Below are 17,409 nucleotides of genomic sequence, written 5' to 3' on the forward strand. Positions count from 1 at the left end.
GCCCCGAAGCCGCCCGTTTCCTGCCCGGCGGCGCGACGGCACCTGAGCGAGTGCGGCGGCGGCGGCTCCTCGGAGCAGGCGGCCCGGGTTGTAGCACCGGTGCCGCCGCGTCTTCCCGGTCTCCTTTCCCGGCCGCGCAGGGGTAAGGGCGAGCAGGCCGCCCAGGGCCCCGGCTGGGGCCGCGGGGACCGCGGGGGGCGGGGAGGGCGGCACTGGCCACGGGGTCCCAGGGCGGACGGGAGGGCCGTGCCGGGCTTGGGGCGCAACCGCGGGGCCGGGACACCGCCCGCTACCGCCCGCCTAGTAGGCCTCGGGGCCTGGGGTGCCGCCGCAGGTTCCTGCTTGGGCCAGGCCGCCGCGGCGGGAGGGCTCCGAGGGGCCTTTTGGCCTCGCCGGGCCGCCCCGGGCCCGACCCCGGTTCCGGCGCAGCGTCTCCTCTGGGGACGTCTCCCGAGGGCGAGGTCGGCAGGAGAGGGCCCTGGGGTGACCGAGGCGCCTATTTTTAGCTGGGCGTGAGGGCCCCCGGGATGGAAGGCGGATTACCGCCTCCTCGGCCGGTGGACGGAGGGAGCGCGTCCCCGGCGGCGTCCCTGCGCCGGAGCTGGGCCACGCTTACGCCATGCTGGAATTTCAGCCCTCGCCGCTCTCCGCATACTTCGGGAACCGGCGCTCGCCCCTTCCCAGGGCCCCCTCCCGCCGCCCCGTGCGAGTCCTTGCGTCCTGGTGAGGGGCGGTTGGGGATGGGAAAGCAGCGTGAGGGGAGAGTTTGGAAAAATCTCTGGACCGCCCTCGAGACGGGGGAAGTTATCCTTTCTTTCCCTGAGGGGTGTGTCTTCCTTACTGATTCCCCCTCCCCCCCTTCAGTTTCCAACAATGAGATTTTTGGCGTTGGGGACCTCGGCAGAAAATCTAGCTGGCAGCCTAGAAAAGTCGTACGGCAATCAGGGAACTGGTGTGGGATGTGCAGCCCCGCACGTTGGTCGTGAAGGAGCGGAGCATGTGTGTACCAGAGACATGCAGCCTCGGACGCGGGGAGCGGCTTCCTAACCTGGGCCAGCTGCACCCCGATTAGGTTCAAGACCGGGCTGTTTAATCTTAGACATTCCTCCTAGGAGGAAGAAGGAGTTCAAACTTCATAGTTGGGGCTATACCAGAAAAGGATTCCTTAGCAGGTATCTGAATAAGCACTGCTTAAAAAGCTACAGTTGAAGATAACTGTTCAAAGTTGTTTGTTTTTTGAGATGCTTTGTGGAAAGCCTTGGGAAATTTAGTCACCCATATCGTGCTATATAGAAACATCTTCGGGGTGAACTAAACACTCTGAATTGTGTGGGAATTGACTTAATGTTTGAATTCTTGATAGGTTAATGTGCACTTCTCCGTACCTCACCTATCAGGCAAATGGCAACGCTGTCTCAAGTTTGGCTAAAGCAGTTGCTCATGAGATTGGTGTAATTGTCTCAAGAATTATACTGGAGTACTCTTGAGTTGATCTGTGTTTTGGGTAGGCATGCCTTGCTGTAGACGTTCATGTTTAATGTGTTCTCTGATAAACAAGCCCCCACCACCTGACACCCCCACCTCCTTTTGTTCAAATATCTAACAATAAGTAACTGGGTTTGTTGGTTCTAAGAAAAATTCATTAATTCTCTCCTCTTCTCAACATTGAGTTAGAAATGTCTTTAATTTCACAGCATCATCTGTCATTACAGTACCTCTATCAGGTACTCTTTGAGAATGAGGTGTTCTATTTACCTGAGATTCATACTGAAACTTAAAATATAACAAAGCCTAATGAAATTTTTTTTCCTTAAAAATATTAAGCACTTTAAAGTTATAAAGGTTATTGAGTATTATTTAACTCTTTCTTGATGACTCAGGGTCAGCATTATAAAGACCCATTATTACTTTAAAATTTTGTTTCCAGTTTAGTTTTTTTCTGTATCCTCCCTTAATATCAGTGTCTCTCTTGCTTGATGCATGTGTTTTCTTGGGTCTCTCACCCCAAGCCTCCTGCATAGTTCATAGGCTTTAACAGTAGAGAGAACATTTTAATAATTAGATGTTAAGTGACAGTCAATATGACTTTTATAAAGGGCCTGAGAAGTGAAGGCTTTTTTGAATCTTAACTTCTAAAGAACCCATGTTAAGATTGTTACTGTTGACAAGTTCTTGAATTTTAGTTGAAATGTATAGAAGATGTATTTTTAATTGCATGCTTATTATAATTTTTTAATAGCAAAGAAAGTTTAAATCTAAGGGATCTCATGAAACTTTGTAAAAAATTTAAGTTGTTAATAAATGTAGTGGTCTGGATTTCTTAGGCATCTGACCTAATAGGTAATAAGGGAATACAGTGAGACCATGCATTACAAGAACATTCAAATGTTTGAATGTAACACCTTATAAGCTGCTTGTTCTGTTTATGTTTTTAGTTATTTTGAAGATAAATTCAGAGTATACATACAGGCTAGAAGCAAGTAACTTTTTTTTTTTTAACAAATGATTACTCTTATGTATAAATAAAGTTGAGTTTCATTGCTTCCTCTTTCAGTTTTTGTGAATATGACTTTGGGTGTCCCGATCTTAAAAATGTATTTTATGTGGATATCACAGGGAAAACACTGTTTTAGATAAGAATATAAACTATTTTTTTTCTGTAAACAAAATTAAACAGAAAGAGGAAAAACCTTAAGTGCCATGATTTAACTTAACCTTCTGTATCTGAGCTCTAGAAAAACAAAAGTAATGACAGTTTATAACTATTTGCATACCAGGCCGTTGAGTTGGTGTTTAAATGTTATTTTTGGTCTTTGAGAGAGTTGGCAGTTTAAACTTAGGCTTTTAAAATTAATTATTTAAAAAAAAGGTGTGGGTTTTTAACTGACTTTATGTTAAAAAGATAAATGAGGCAAAATAGTATACTTTTAGTACTAAGAATAGTTTTAGTAATGACTCGAGTAGGAAATCTAGTATTCCTAGGAAGTGTGTAAAAAATACTTCTTTTTAAAAAATTATGATTTAATATTTTACCTGTTCCCTTGACTAGTACAGGCTGATTAAGAACTTCTAACTTCAAATCTAGTTTTAGTGAAGTGATTGATACACTAAGTGGAACTTAAATGAACTGTTTACAGTCTCCTCCTTCCAGGATATTGCTTTTTGGGTTTTTCTTCTCACTAAATTGCTCTGCTCATTCTGTCTTTATAATTCTTCCTCATTCTTAAAGTGTTCAATCTTTGGTTCACTTTTCTTTTCATATTCCCCTAGTGATCTCATCCAGCATCATGGCTTTAAATACCTGTATGCTAATGGCTCCCATTTTTATATTTCCATTCTAGACTTGCCGCCTGTATTCCACACAGCCTGTTCTGAATTTCCAATTGATCTGAAGGAGTCAACTCAACCTAAAATTCCATGTTTCTCTTTAAACCTGCCTCGGGTGCAGTCAGATCCATCTTTCTTGATGGCAGCTCTATCCGGCATTTAGGTTAAAAAAAAAAAAAGTTGGAATCATCCCTGACTTTTTTCATTCACACTTGGAATTCTTGGCTCTATTTTATCTTGAAAATATATCCAAAATTAAATAATTTCTTACCACCTCCATTGCTTACTAGGCTGGTCAAAGCCATTCTTCTCTCTTGCCTAGATTTCTACAGTTAGTCTGCTAATGGGTTTCTCTGCTTCTATCCTAGCTCCCTATAGTCGTTTTCAACACAACAACCAGATCATATCACTTCTCTCCTCAAAACTCTGTAGTAACTGCCCATATGCAGAAGATAATCTAAAGTCCTTATGGCCTACAAGGCCTGATAGAATCTGGGAACCCCTACTCTCCCCATCCCCTCTTACCTCTCCTAAGTGGGCCAGCACTCTGTCCCCTGCTTATTTTACTCTAGCTCCACTGGCTGTTTTTTAGGGCCTTTACACTGGCTGTTGCTCCTCCTTGGATTACTTTTTCTGTAAGGTGTCTGCATGGCTGATTCCCTTGTCTCCTTCAAATCTTTGTTTCTGAAATGTTTTTCAAAAAGATCTGCTTTACTGTTTAAAGCTGCACTTGCCTCCTTATGATCCATGGACCATGCTCTATTTTCCATAGCACTTGTCACCTTCCGACAAACTATGTACTTTCCTTGTTGATTGTGTTTATTGTCTCTTCTCTCTCCCCACAGACACACAGTTATAGTAGGGCAGAGTTTTTTGTCTGTTATGTTTATTCATGGATCCTAAGGGTTTAGGGCAGTGCTAGGCACATAGCACGTGCTCAGTAAGATTTATTAAAGATTTATTCATTACAAATGAATTAAAATCCTTACCCTGCAGTTTTTTTGTTTTTTACTTTGATGGATACATTCTGTGTGTTCTTGGACACATGTAGTTTTCAATTTGCTCCTTTCCTGGGAACAGTCAGAGAACAGAAGAAAAGTGGCAGGAAGCCTTTGGGAACCCCTTGGTGGAAGGAGTGATGTTCAAGTGTGGTGAATGCCTTCTTACCTGCTTCATGTGATTAGTATCATTGATTAGGTAATTAAAAAATTTGGCTAAAACAAGAACTTGAGATATCTGTACACTTTAAGTGTTTTTACTTTAAACATTTATTTTCATTTGCCTGTCTTTTTATTTGGATCAGTCTCTTGTCTTTGAGTAAGGGTCTCCTAATCTTTTTTCTGTAAATCATACCCTAAAGGTATTCATTGTCTATGATTTCTAGGTTTTTGTTTTTTTTTTTTTTTTTAGTTTTTTTTTTTTAGTGGAATGAAAATGTAGGCACTGGGAAACTTTCCAACTTTAAACTCATTCTAGATTTTTCCAGTCTTTCATCAAGGCCTTCCCAAGGATTTAACTTAGTTTTCGTAGATACTACAGCTTGTCCTTATTCTCTCATTTAATGTATTTGTAGAAATTAGCAAATATACAGGAGTGTAGTTTGCTAGCCTGAAGCATTTAGCTTTCTGTAGCCGTCAGCCCATGTATTTTCACCATAGGGAGAAATGTTATTTTAATCCAGTGAGAGATCCTTGAAGATAGCTTCCATATTGAGTTTTCATAGGGGCCATAGGATTCTAGCTGTGTGCTATTACTAGAGGAGAATGTCATTTATCCATGTTTCTTTATTTTGACTCTAAGTAACATCCACAGTTAGTTATCAGAACTTACATGATTTTTAGTAATTATCCATCAAGAGACCTGATGTTATGCTACATTCTCACTGGAAAATGTGGGATGATTATTATTTATTCCTACACGTGAGTCATTTAATTTGCCAAGGAAACAGTCTGGTCTGTAAGTCAGTACTTAGGAGACCTACAGGTTTTAGACCTTATTAATTCTAAAGTTTTATGCAAGTTTCTCATCACTTAGTTCTTTAATTATATAATGTGTGATGTAAGTGGACTGAGTATGGGTGCTTGGGAGTCTGAAGAACTTAGGTTTGAATTTGGCTTTGCTAGTTAATACCACTTATTGTAAAGAGGGGAGGGTATAGCTCAGTGGTAGAGTGCATGCTTAGCATACACGAGGTCCTGGGTTCAATCCCCAGCACCTCCTCTAAAAATAAAATAAGTAAACCTAATTACCTCCTCTGCCACACACAAAAATACCACTTTATTGTATGTGTGAGTTGAACTGTCATAGTTTACCTTCCTGGGGCTCATTTGCCTTGCTGATATTAATAGTTGGTACATAAATGATAGCTAACATTAGAGTGTTTGCTGTGAGGCTCTGTAAACATTTTACATACAGTATCATTTAATCGTCTCCACAGCCTTACAAGATAGGTAGTATTCAGTGGAAACTAGGGAGACAGGTTAAATAGTTTGTCCAAAGACACAGAGCAAATAAAGGGAGGAACCTGAAGCTTTTTTCATTTGAAGTTTAATTTCTCATATGTCAAATTAACTTTTTTTGTATATATATGTATATATTCTTATTGAAATATGGTCAGTTTATAATGTGTCAATTTCTACTGTACAGCATAATGCTTCAGTCATACATGAACCTACATATATTTGTTTTCATATTCTTTTTCACCATGTTACTACAAGATATTGAATATAATTCCCTGTGCCATACAGAAGAAACTTGTTGTTATCTATTTTGTATATAGTAGTTAGTATCTGCAGATCTTGAACTCCCAGTTTATCCCTTCCTACTCTCTTCCCCCCAGTAACCATAGTTTGCTTTCTATGCCTGTGAGTCTGTTTCTGTTTTGTAGATAAATTCGTTTGTCTCTCTCTCTTTTTTTTTTTTTAGGTTCCACATGTAAGTGATATATGGTATTTTTCTTTCTCTTTCTGGCTTACTTCACTTAGAATGACAATCTCCAGATCCATTCATGTTGCTGCAGATGGCATTATTTTGTTGTATTTTATGACTGAGTAGTATTCCATTGATTAAATATACCACAACTTTTTTTTTTCTATCGTATAGCTCTTTATTTAGTCATCTGTCGGTGGACATTAGATTGTTTCCATGTCTTGGCTATTGTAAATAGTGCTGCTATGAACACTGGGTGCATGTATCTTTTTGAATTAAGGTTCCCTCTGGATACATGCACAGGAGTGGGATTGCTGGATCATATGGTAAGTGTATTTTTAATCTTCTGAGGAATCTCCATACTGTTTTCCATAATGGATGCACCAAAGTATGTTCCCACCAACAGTGTAGGACGGTTCAGGAGGAACCTGAATTTTAACCAAGTATTCTGACTCTAGAGCCCATTCTCACACATAGAGCTGTTTTGTAAGAATGCTTTATATATATAAAAAAATAAAGCACTGTCCATGTGCAATTATTATCTCATGTTAGATGTTAGAAAGCTACATTAAGTTTGTAAAGATTTCTTTCCCCTGAGTTAGAGGATTAACTCTTAAAGTTAGTAACTTAAATTTGAGAACTTAAAGTTTCCAAGTAGAGAAAATAGTAAAAGCTACTTAAAACCAAATGTAAAATGTTTCATATAGAAAGCAATAGGTAGACTATGATACTTTTAATTTACTAGAAATTTTTTCAGTCTCAGTTTCTGTGTATATGCATTGTGAGTTACTGCCATGTGGTCTTGTAGGGATTGCTCGGTGGTTATTTCAAAAAACCTTGATCACCCTACCTAAAATGCATGTCCTCTATTATTGGCTCAGCCTTATTTTTCTTCATTGTATTATCAGTTATTACCTAACATTATAACATATGCTTATTTAGTTATGTGCTTGATATCTGTCTCACCTATAAGAATATTTACACTATGAGGTGGGAACTTTGTCTTGTTCAATGTGAACTATGTTTCTGGCACTTAGGTAGTGCTCAGTTTGATGAATGAATAAGTTGCCTGATATTTGAAAATGATTAGGACTCATTGAGCCTTCTGCTTTACTTGTCATTTGTGACATCCTCCTTCTCCATTGGTATGGCTAGTTGATTTAAATGGAATGCCATGTAAAATGAGACTTCAGGAATAAGGATTTCAGTTTACTTTTTGGAGTGGAATGGAAAATGAAATTTAATAGATGAATTTCAGCAAAAATACTTCTATGCTTAATACAACTTAATCTTGTTAATCAGTAATGTAAGTGTCCTGAGTGAAATATGAACATAAATTATTTAGTGGTTGCATGTGTTTAGATCTGGTTATCTTTGAAATAAATTCAAACAAGCTAAGCTACATTGAAAGCTCCCTAGTGTTCTGAATGCTGCATTGTTGAACATTTAAGATGTTTCCTTAAATTTTTAATATCCACGCACAGGTTGAATTCATTTACTTGCTTCTGACCTGTACTTGATTAGTTTATTAGGAAGTAATATTCATTTGAAATGTGCTTCATAATTTGCGTGGTTTTCATGACCTGAATGTCTGAGGTTGGCTGAACATAATTTCTGTGAAGTGAATTTCTCCAGCATGTCATATAATTTGGTACTGTCATTTCTGGGCATAGTTTCAGTTACTGTGGTGTATAATCCTTTTATTTATTTGTTTGTTTCTGTTTTGTTTTTGAACTCTATAAATGGGGTCCTTTTATATGAGTTTATTTGCAACTTCCTCCCCCTTCCCTCAACTTTATGATCCTGATACTCTCCCACCATCTTTTATAACTCTAATTCATTCACTTTCACTGCTGCATGGAATTTTATTGTATGAATATTTTCCAACTTATTTATTATCTGTTATTAAGCAGTTGTGTTGTTTCCAGTTTTCTTTTGCTATTATAAACAATGCTGCTATGAACACTTTATATAGGTCTGTTGGTGCACTTGCATACATATTGTCTCTAAGATAGTCTTTTTAAAAACTTTTGTTACTACTTACAATAAGAAATTTTACATTATGAGACTCCATATATTAACAGATGTACATATACATAACAAAAAGTTTCTTGAAAGAAATAAAACCTATGTAATGCTAGTCCATTTCATTAAAAATAAGAATGCTAGCCAAGACCTACTAAGCTGATTTTTGCTAGTCACTAATATGTTGAGATTTGCAGTTTGAACAAATTGTTTGACCTTAAATCTAGGAGTGGAATTGCTGAATTGTAGGAGAGGTGCATTTTTAGCTTTACCCGAGGTAGTGCCAAATTGTTTTCCAATATAACTGTACCAGTTTATTCCCCTTAGTAGTGTGTGGAACATATGATGGTTTCGCATTCTTGCCTATACAGTTGACACTTGAACAACTCAGGGGGTTATGGATGCTGACCCTCCATGCAGTCAAAAATCTACCTATAATTCATAATCAGCCCCCCATATCCTGTTTGAATCTGGTTTGGCATCTGCAGGTTAAACCAATCGCATGTCATGTAGTTCTGTAATATTTACTATTAAAAAAAATGTGTATAAGTGGACCCTTACATTTCAAGCCTGTGTTGCTCAAGGTCTACTGTACTTGATATTGACAAATACTAGACAGCCTGGTGGGTATGAATTGTTATCCTGTAGATTTTACATTTTTGCTTACTGGGAGATGTCTTTTCAAATGTTTGCTGGCCTTTTTGTTTTCTTTTTTCAGAAATAGCTGTTCATTTTTCTGTTGGGTGGTTTTTCTTTTTGATTATGGGCGTTCTTTATATGTTCTGAATAATAATTCTTTGCTTACCACATATCATAAGTGTCTTTCCCCACTATATGGCTTGTCTTTTTCACTTTCTCATGGTTTGTTAATAAAAGTTAAACAATTTAGTTGAATTTCTCAGGATTTTCCTTTTATGATTTATACTTTGTATCTTGTTTAAAAAATCTTTCCCTGCCTCAAGGTTATAAAGATACTGTTGCATGTTGTCTTATAAAGTTTAATGTTGCCTTTCACCGTTCTTTCCCAGGAATTGATTTGTTTCTTCCTTTTTATGCTGCTGTTTTCTTTTCTCCAAAATTCCATTGCTTAGCATTTCAGTTTTCTTTTTTCTTTTTCTTTTTTTTTAAACCTTTTTTATTGATTTATAATCATTTTACAATTTTGTGTCAATCAGTTTGCTTTTTTAAGGGCTAAAATGTGTGACTTTAGTAGGTGCTTTGAAATAAATCTTCAAGTTACTAGTTTTATGTACTGTCCCCACTTTGCTTTTAGAATCATAGGAAAATAATTATTTAAGGATGTCAAGGTATGGGTTGTTATCCAGTAAACTTTGAAATCTTCACTCTCCCCCATATGACATTATAAGAGATTTGTAAACATTTCAGTGATACCAGTGTTTGCATGTGGTTTTCTTAAGTTGTTATGGACATTTCTTGTGTAGCAGTCTGGTTAGTTGTTTCCTTAAAGTTGCAGCTCTTTGTGCTTTGTATTTTGCAGTTTCATCATAGTGCACTGTAAGCGTGGACCTACCTCTCTATATCCAGCTAGAGTATACATATAGTATACTCTATATCCACTTAGAGTATACATATAGTCTGAGGACTTGGATCTTTCTTCATTTTTGGAAAAGTCTCAGCTCTTGAAATGCCGCTTCTGTTGTTTTCACTTTTCTTCTCTTTTGGTAGACCTGTGTTGGGATCTCTTAGTTCATCCTATGTATTTTAATTGCTCTTTCAGTTTTTTCTCTTTATTTTTCTATGCCTTATACTAGGTGAATTTACCAGTTTTTCTCCTGCTTCTGTCTAGTCTAGAGTTTTTTTCTCTCTATTGAGTCTACATGCCAGTGTTTAGAATTTTCATTTCTTAGATTTGGAATTGCTTATTCATATATACCTGCCAGTTCTCCCTGTTTTTGCTTTATGGCCTTTTTGCTGCTTTATGAAAAGACTCCTGTAGGTCTCTGACATCTTCAGTGTGTTCAAATTTAAAAATCTGTCAGACTGTTTCATAAAACTAGTATCATCTGGTGTGAATTAATCATTTTATCGATTATTTTCCCTCATTAAATTTCTTCCTATGTTTTGGATTATTGGTTTATTAACTTCATTTTGAGTAGAGTTGGTTTTTTTCTTTTTTAACCTTTTTTTCCCTCAGTGATCATTCTCACCCCCACCTCCAAATTATTTTTCAACTGTTTCTACTTGGGCCACTGTTCCTCTTGTCACAAACTAGGTTTGTTCTGGAATAGTAGAAAAAAGCAGAGTGGAGAGAAGTGTTTATAATACGAAATCATATTGAAAAAGAGAGATAAGAATGTGTGTATATATATAGCTCATATTTACAAGCATATGGAATGAAATCTAAAAAATGATAGTTACTTTTGGGGAGAGAAGCTTAGTGTAGAAAAGCATAAGGGTACAATTTATGCTCTGAATTTTTCTTTTTCTTTAGACTTGACTTTTAAGCCATGTAAATATTTTACATAATCATTAAATTTTTTTTTAGATCCCTAAAAATCAAAAGTAAAATGAAACAAATGAATTTTATCTATATTCACTTGGTGGCCACCAGAGTGAAGCTGTGCCAGGTGACTTTAAAACACAGTAATCTGACTGTAGTATATCCCCATTGGAATATACCCTGGAAAGAGAATGGAGGAAGGATGGCAAAAAGGAAAACAAATCTTGAACTATTACAATTATAATTTTTGTGGTAATGTGTATGTTGTTATTTCAGTACTGCGTAATGTGTGTATTGTGGGCTAAATGAAATGAGTGAATATGTTGGCATTGTTCAGAACTAAGATTTTTAGTATTCTTTAAAGCAGATACAGTTTTAAGGGCAGTGAAATTAAGTAGAAACCCCATAGTACTAAATTAGAGTAGAAGCATCTGTGTTCACTCATGTAGTAATTCAGCTTATTAAAGTGTTTACATTTTCTAGCCCTGTTGACTACTTAAAAGGCCTAGAGATAGTGACCAACTTGGGAGCACTCCTGATGCTCACATTGTGGTCTTAAATACCTTTTCATAATAAAAGTAACTGAGTGCTCAGAATGGGCATTTTCCAAATCTAAGGCAGGAAATATATGAGGTGAGCTTGCATATTAATTATCTATTTCTGTATAACAATATTACCACAAGCTTAGGGGCTTAAAACAACACTTCTGCAGGACCTGCTTAGTTGGGTCCTCTGCTACAGGGTTTCACAAAACTGCTCTTATGGTGTTGACCAGGGCAGGGGTCTTATCTGAGACTCATCTGGGGAAAGATGTGCTTCCAAGTTCAGGTGGTCCTTGGCAGCATTCAGTTCTTGAAGGCTGCTCAACTGAAAGGCTAAGTTTCTTGTGGCTGTTGTTAGCACCTTGTCACATGACCTTCTCCATAGGCAGCTTATAACATGGCAGCTGGTTTCTTCAAAGCCAGTGAGAGAGGGAAAGAGTGTCCTAGTAACAGGAGTTACAGTCTTATGTAACATAATCATGTGCATGTAATCACTTAACATCCTATTACCTTTGACATATGGTATCGATTAAGAAGCAAGTTACAGGTCCCACTTGTACTTAACGGGAGGAGATTGTATAACAGTAAGAATGTCAGGAGGCAGGGATCATGGGGGTGACTCTAGAGTTTTTTTTTTTTGCCACTGCCTATAGAATGTCTTGTCTTATCAGAAAGCAACAGAGCAACCAAAAACTATGAGAGCAGTATCAAAACAACCCAGGAGCCATCCTGAATAAGATCCCATTGGCCAAAAGGGACAATTTGAACATCAATAAAGAAAGCAACAAATGAATTGAAACAATTCAAATATGTTTAATTTGTGAGTTCATAATGATACTAAAACATTAAAAAAAAAACCCTTAATTAGTTGGTTGGGCAAACTGATTATTTTGGCAATGATAACAAATAAAGAAAAATAAACATTTATCCTACTTTTCTTACATGATTTGTATCTCAGGGTAACCAAATAGGTCATGAGAGAAGTTTCTTTCTGTAGATGTATTCTACCTAATAAAGAATGATATATATCCTGAGGAAACTCTAATTTAAAAAGATACATGCACCCCAGTGTTCATAGCAGCACTGTTAATAATAGCCAAGACATGGAAACAACCTAATTGACAGATGACCGGATAAAGAAGTTGTGGTGCATATATACAATGATATACTACTCAGCCATAAAAAAGAATAAAGTAATACCATTTGGAGCAACATGGGTGCACCTGGAGATGGTATTCTAAGTGTAGTAAGTCAGAAAGAGAAAGAAAAATACCATATGTGGAAATCAAAAAAAAAAAAAAATCACACATGAACTTATTTACAGAACAGAAACAGACTCACAGACATAGAAAACAAACTTATGGTTACCAGGGGGAAAGGGGGTAAGAAGGGATAAATTGGGAATTCAAGATTTGCAAATACTAACTGCTACATATAAAATAGACAAACAACAAGTTTCTACTGTAGAGGACAGGGAACTATATTCAATATCTTGTAGTAATTTATAATGAAAAAGAACATGAAAAGGAATGCATGTATAACTGAAGCATTACGCTATACACCAGAAATTGATAGAACATTGTAAATGACTATACTTCAATTAAAAAAAAGAAGACTTAGAATATCACCATTTTGCATCTCCTAATGAATAATGTCTAGGCAAAGATCACCAATGGTTGCTAATACCACAAAGAGACATCCAGACGTTAGGTACATCCTTTTGGAAGTATGCCATGCTGTCTGTGTCTTAGTCTTGCACTCAAGTCATGATCCTGAATCTGATCTAAGTTAATAGAATGGTTTCTAGTTGGAATACATCATATGTATTGATGTACTGCACACATCTGGATGAACTAAAAACATTTGTTTTGTGTACATATGCCAAGGAAGAAAGATGCAAAGCTATCATCCTCTACAACTCTTCAGTACTTTTGGCCTGTGTTCTATTTCCACATTGCTTAAAGGACTTGTGTTTGGCCTTTATTCTGTAAAGGTGCTTATCTGTACCACAGTTTGACTTTTTAAGTGCAGACTGAATGCAAGATAACCTTTAGCTCCAAAAAGGTTGAAATTGAAGAAAATGGTGTAAAAAGAACAGACTTTCCAAAGAATTACACCCCACCAACCACCACCACTACCAAGTTTTCTCTTCCTCCTTTGGCAAGTACAATAAACCTTCATTTTATGACATTAAATTTTAGGTTCAAAGTGTATTTATTCACTGTCAAAGTGTTGCTTACACTTATATAAACTCATCGTCTTTACTACATTAATGTTTTCCTATGTGAAAACTGATTGGTTGAAATGCAGCAGCATAATTTCCCATTAAAAATTCATGAAAATGTTTTCTTAGGATGGCTTTTCATTTAGCAGTAGAGTTTTCAAGAATGAAGTCATTAAACAAAGGATACATATATTTGATTCCCAGTTTGAGACAATAAGCAACAAGAGTTGAGATATCAAGATAACCAGTGCTACCTCAAAAAAGAAAAAAAATGATTCAGCCTTAGTTGAACTAGCAAGGGATACCTATACTTCAAAACAGACTAGAGAAACATAGGATGAGTGAGATGAACTAGCAGAAACAAGAATCATATTTCAAGGGTTATGAATTTTAATTGATTACAGTCAGAACAAACTAGTGTGGTACTAAAATCAGATCTGAATAACATCCAACAAGATTAAAAGAGGGCAGATTTGAGCAAAGGGATGAAATAGATCACTGAACAACACTGAGGATACACTAATTTGAGCTTCAAAAAAACAAGGTAATAGGTAGAAATAATAATGAAGATGCCCAATAAGGATGCTTCTATTCAAAACACTTTAAAATAATGGTTGAAAAACAAAAGATTATCAGAAAGATATGGCTGAACTCAGAACTAACATACACATGTCCCTGAGTCAGAAACTAAAAATTCAAAAGAATAAACCATACCTAAAATGCAGGTAGGGAATAAAGAATGGGGAAGATGGCTGTACACCGGCTCTATAGAAGGCAAAAGTTCAGAGGTATGTTTTCATCTGTGCATTGAAATAACATGGTATCCATCCTTATCTGAGCTAGTTATGGAAATTCCTACTGTCTAGCCAGGAAACACGGAAAGAGTTTGGTAGCAAAGGATAAATAAAAATCTTATTTTGTGAATAATTTTTGGTTGATTTGTCCTTTGTTCTCTTTTGAAATACCCTTGTGTTTAACACATTGAGGAACAGAGCCTTTTGATACATGATTAAGACTCTTTCTAAATTATTAATTGGCAACTCTGGGATATGATCATTTAACTTTTTAAATATTCCTGGATTTCTTCTACTAATCGGCCATCTTTTAATACTTTTCTATATTGTCTCCAAGCATAGCATGTCTACCTTGTCAAGTATTTTGCCAAAATCATACATTCTATGATGTGTATTGGGTTCTCCTGATTTAGTAAGTTTTTTATAGAGGAAAAAAAGAGAGGCATTGAGATGACTTGTTTATAGTGAATGACTTTTAATGCTCCTAAGTTTTTTAGTTAGTAACATTAAATTTACCCATAATGAATTCACCAATTTAAATTAGACTGCTTTCTGCTACTGTTAGTAGATGATCACTAAATTTTTTTTAATATTTTCAGACATCTTTTTTAAAATTTTTTTTATTTTTTAAAACTTTTTAATTGAAGTATAGTTGATTTACATTGTGTTCTTTTCTTACTTACTAAAAAAGAAAACTGATTAGTCCTATAGTTAAAACAATTGGGCAGCCAAGCCTAGTGACTATTTTTTACTGATTGCTTGTTTTCTTGCAAGCATCAAAGAAAATGGGGAGGCTAGGGGTTTAGGGAAAAAAAAATACTATTATTTATGCCCCATGATACAGTTGGAGCTCACCATGGGATACTTTTTGCTATGCTTTGAATGTCCATTGGCATCAAAGTACTTTTCATTTTTAAGGAGCCTTTCCTAAGGGAAGATATTTTAAGAGGAGACTCAGAAAGACTGAAAACTGTTGAGTATGGGAGGAGGTGGGTTACGACCACTGAGCCTTCCTCTACTTTGATTCCTCTGCTCTGTGCTGCCTCTATCAAGCAGTATGTCAGACATCTTCTGTTAGTGGGGAAAGCGGAAGTCTTTTGTGGATCTTGAAATGTCGGATTGTGGCACCAGTGTACTGTTGAAGGCAGCACTTTGTCTTTTCACTGCTCTTAAGATTGCTGTGTAAATGTGGTTTCTAAGCACAGTGTTCAGAGCAGAATGGCCATAGGAATAGGGCCTAAATTTGTGCCTACATTTTCATTTTTTTCTGGCTTGAGATATAATTGACATATAACATTGTGTGAGTTTACTCTGTTAGCATCTTTTAAGTTTATAGTACATTATTGTTGACCATAATCACTATGCTGTGCATTAGATCTCCTGGAGTATTTAATGTACTAGTTGCAAGTTTATGCCCTTAAAAAACATCTCCCCAAAGCCCCTGATAACCACCATTCTACTCTGTTTCTATGAGTTCAGTTTTATTTTAAATTCCACATGTGATATCATACAGTATTTGTCTTTGTCTTATTCCAGTTAGCATAATGCCCTCAAGGTCCATCCATGATGTTGCAAATAGCAGGTCTTTGTTCTCATGGCCAAATAATATTCCATTGTATATATGTACCGCATTTTCTTTATCCATTCATCTGTTGATGGACACTTAGGTTGTTGCTATGTCTTGGCTATTGTAATGCTGCAGTGAACTTGGGGGTGTAGATATCTTTTTAAGATAGTGATTTCATTTCTATTGGGTATTTTACCTGAGGGAATTGGGTTTGCTGGATTATATGGTACTTTTATTTTTAATTTCTTGAGGAACCTTCGTATAGTTTTCTACAGTAGCTGTACCAGTTTACATTTCTACCAACAGTGCACAAAGGTTTTCTTTTCTCCATATCCTTGCCAGCACTTGTTGTCTCTTGTCTTTTTATGATAGTCATTCTAACAGGTGTAAGGTGATACCTAATTGTAGTTTTGAATTGCATTTTCCCTGTAATCAATGATATTGAGCACCTTTTCGTGTACCTGTTGGCCATTTGTGTATCTTTGAAAAAATGTCCATTCAGGTCCTTTGCCCATTTAAAACAATTTTTTTTTGACTATTGAGTTGTATGAATTCGTTATATATTTTAGCTGTTAATTCTTTATCTGGCATACGGTTTGCAAATATTTTTCTCCCATTCTTTGAGCTTGCCTTTTCTTTTTGTTGATCTTTTCTTTGCTGTGCAGAAGCTTTTTAGTTTGGTGTAGTCTCACTTGTCTATTTTTCCTTTTGTTGCATGTGCTTTTGGTATCATACCCAAAAAAAGCACTGCTAAGACCAATGTCAGGGAGCTTTTCCCCACTGTTTTCTTCTAGGAAGTTTATGGTTTCAGATCTTACATTTAAGTTTTTAATCTGTTTTGAGTTAATTTTTGTGAGTGTTGTACGATAGGGGTCCAGTTTCATTCTTTTGTGTGTGAATATCCCATTTTCCCGACAACATTTATTGAAGAGACCATCTTACCCCATTGAGTATTCTTGGCTCCTTTGTCAAATATTATGTGCATATATGTGGGTTAATTTCTGGGTTCTTTTAAAATTTTATTTATTATTGTATTACTTCATTATTTTTTGGTGGGGTGGAGGAGGTAATTAGATTTATTTATTTTTAACAGAGGTACTAGGGATTGAACCCAGGACCTCGTGCATGCTAATAAGCATGTGCTCTACCACTTGAGCTATACCCTCCCCCCTATTTCCGGGTTCTTGATTCTGTTCTGTTGGTATGTATCTTGGTCTTTATGCCACTACCATACTGTTTTTTGATTACTATAGCATTGTAGTATAGTTTGAAATCAGAAAGCCATATTCTTTTTCAAAATTGCTTTTTCTGTTGGTGGTCTTTTGTGGTTCCACATGAATTTTAGGATTGTTTTTTCTGTTTCTGTAAAAAATGTCATTTGCATTTTGATAGGTATTGCATTGAATCTATATCTTTTCCATGTGTTTGTATCATTTTCAATTTCTTTCATAGTATCTTTATAGTTTTCAGTGTACAGATCTTTCACCTCTTTGTATTTATTCCTAGGTATTGGTTTTGGTGCTATTACAAAATTTTTTTTG

General features: G+C 36.6%; 1 protein-coding gene across 6 annotated transcripts in view; it reads left to right on the forward strand.

The window, feature by feature from the left end:
• The first annotated feature begins 6 nt into the window (after nucleotides 1–6).
• The window catches only part of KTN1 (kinectin 1), a 99,788-nt gene continuing 82,385 nt past the window's right edge, over nucleotides 7–17,409 (forward strand). For all 6 annotated transcript variants that reach the window (XM_031453767.2, XM_064485974.1, XM_064485971.1 and 3 more), the window contains exon 1: nucleotides 7–142. The gene's annotated coding sequence lies outside the window, so the exon portion shown is untranslated. The remainder of the gene's footprint in view (nucleotides 143–17,409) is intronic.

The sequence above is a fragment of the Camelus dromedarius genome, chromosome 5, assembly GCF_036321535.1.
Source record: "Camelus dromedarius isolate mCamDro1 chromosome 5, mCamDro1.pat, whole genome shotgun sequence".
In the NCBI taxonomy this organism is placed as follows: domain Eukaryota; kingdom Metazoa; phylum Chordata; class Mammalia; order Artiodactyla; family Camelidae; genus Camelus; species Camelus dromedarius.